The following is a 3000-nucleotide window of genomic DNA, read 5'->3' as shown; positions in this document are numbered from 1 at the left end:
CTCCTATTATTAGTCTTATCGTTTATTAGTTATCGCTATATACCTTTTAAGGTTCTCCTAGCTTTAAGGTAATATCCCTAAAGAAACGTTTAAAAGCTATCGTTTCCTTAGCTATATACTTTAGTACGAATAATTTAGCTTTAGTCGTCGATATCGATACTATATCCTAGCGAGCGGCTTTCCATATAATCGGACCTTTAAATAAGGATATTACGTATCCCTAAGACGACTTTCTTAACTTAAAATCGTTTATAAACGAAGCGTTACTACTAATTAAAAGTACCTAAGCGATATTATTCTTATCCTTATACCTTATGTTAAGGAAGCGAGTAATATATAGGTATTTAATCGTTTAATTAATCGCTTTAAAGTATTAAGGTCCTAGATTAGTTAGGAAATAGGATAGTTAAAACGCTACGAAAGTAACGTTTAGGCGTATTATAATTACGCTATAAAGTAATAACCCTACTTTCTCCTAATATTCCTTAATTTATTATTTTGAAATAACGCCTATATACTTTACTAGCTCGGTAATTAATAATAATATTATCGGAAACTAATTATTATTCGCTAGTTTAAAGCGTTTAGTAATTTTCTCGATATAAGCGTCGTATATTAAGGTTATAATTCGTATTTTACGATTACGTATTATCTTAATCCTTAAATACTACTTTACCGGTTTAAGTTCTTTCGTTTTATAGATATCTTTCAACCCTTAAGCTACCTTTTATACTATCGCCTCTAAGCTTTTATAGTTTATAACTAATATATCGTTTACGTATATTAATACGAAGACTTTTCGTTTTTCTATATAGAATAAGCATGGCTTCTTTAGAAAGCTCTGAAGTCCTAAGCGGTTAAGGGTATTTTCGATCTCCTTAAACTAAAGTAGGGGTAAATCTTTAAACCTGTATATTATTCTTATAACGAGGGCGCATTTTCCTTCTTCCTTAAACCCGTTTAGTAATTCTATAGGTATAAGATCGCTTTCCGGTCTTACTACGTTAAGGAACGCGTTTTTAATATCATATTAATTAACTTCGAGGTCGAATTAAGTTACGATAGTTATTATTATACGGAACGATTTCGTTATTAACGTAGCTACGTAAGTATTCTCGAGTAATTCTTTAGGCTATAAATCTCCTCGCGTTATTAAACGCGACTTATAGGTAGTAAGGAAATTATCTTCGTCGAATTTATAGTCGAAGACCTATATTAATAAAATTAGCTTTATTCTTATCCGTTCGCGATTAATAATACGCTATACTTTAATACGTAGGAAGGCCTTAATCTTAGATCTAACGTTTTCTTTAAATCGCTTTCCTAATGGATATTTATTTAAGTCCTTTTATATCTTTAGCGGGTTAAATAGATCGTCGCGGTAAATTCTTATCTTATTAAGCGATACGCCTAATCGCTCGGCCTTCGTTTAATTAACGGCTATTACGAAAACTAAATATAGCGTAATATATTTATCGTAGCTCTTTACTTATTATTCTTTTAATTAATTAAATTAAAAGGTTATTACGAAGTCGAGCTAGCGATCTCTTAGGAGGTTATTCCTAGCCGTTAGGTTATCCGATATTACGTAGACTTTAGTACTTAAGCTACCTATTACTCTATTCCTTTCCGGGCTTTCTTCTTTCTTTCTTTTATTATAACGGATAGTAAGAGGATAGACCTTTTTCTTGCGTTACTTACGCTAAATAGTTTACGGGAATAGGCTATATTACTCCTCTTTTTCGGAGGAAGTACGAGTTTCTTTAGTTAATTACTCTAAAGGCTATTCCTAAATATCTATTCCGTCGGCGAAGTATATTCGCCGCTCCGGACTTTCGGTACTTTTACTAGTAGCCGTACCTAACTCTAGTTATTCTATACTCTTTATCGGAATATTCCTATTTCTCGTAGCTTCCGCGGGTACGATTAAAGTAAGTCTTAAACTCGGGAGCCCGTAAGATATATCCGCTTCTTCGTTTAATTTCTCCTAGGTTTTTACTTCGAATTACTTTTATATCTCCTATTCGATTAATTTAAATGGTTTTATTACTTTTTACGGTTATTCGTCTTTAAACCTAGCCGTTTCGTATTCTAAATTATCGGAATCTATCTCTAGTTCTTCTTTTTTTAAAGGCTACCCCTCCCCCGAGCTAGGACCGGCGGATTAAGTCGTATCTAGATCTTAATTACCCGGGGTAGGTTCGCTACCTCCGAAGGGAATTAACTCGCTATTTAGCTTTCGATTAAATAATACGAGCGAATCCTATAGGTTTAGTACTTCGATAATTAATTAAGTAACGTTATTACTTATACGTATTAAAAGATTTATTCGATTAATCTCTTCTCGTTCGAGTTACTAAGCTTTTAGCTTATTTATTTAGCTATAAAACGTTTCTTCGTTAAAGACTATATCCTTAGTTAGGATTATTTTACCTAGCCTAGGAACCTAAATTCGGTATACGTTACTAGTATAACATCCTATTAAATATCCGATATAAGCTCGTAAGTTTATTTTAAACCCTTTCCTATTAAGATCTTAGGTACGTTTTCTTATTAAGGGATACGCGCGATATCCGTATATATAAATACCGTTTTAGTTCGGTCGTAGGTCGCTTATTAACTCCCTTATTACCTTTAAAGTATACCATCTAAAGTACTACTTAAACTAAGTATTTAAAAGCTCGTAAGGTATACGAAGATTATAAGCTTAGCTAGGGTTAATATTAATTAGATATACCGCGGCTTTAACGATTTCCGGCTATAGTTTCTTTAGTAGCCCTACTCTAATCCTTATCTTAATCGATTTAACGATTATAATCTATCTAGCTCTTTTATCCCTACCGATTAGTTTCTTAATATTAACCGGCGTAAGTTCGAGATTAATACCTTTTTCTACTACCTAGATCTTATATCTAAACATACCTTTAATACTTATTATTAAGCGTTCGTTATCGTAACGTATTTTATAAATTAAGAATCGGAATTACTTCCGAACCTATC

This window comes from Durotheca rogersii (assembly GCF_024521655.1).
Source record: "Durotheca rogersii strain YMJ 92031201 chromosome Unknown GGS23scaffold_84, whole genome shotgun sequence".
NCBI lineage: Eukaryota > Fungi > Ascomycota > Sordariomycetes > Xylariales > Xylariaceae > Durotheca > Durotheca rogersii.
Note: the sequence above shows the minus strand (reverse complement) of the source record.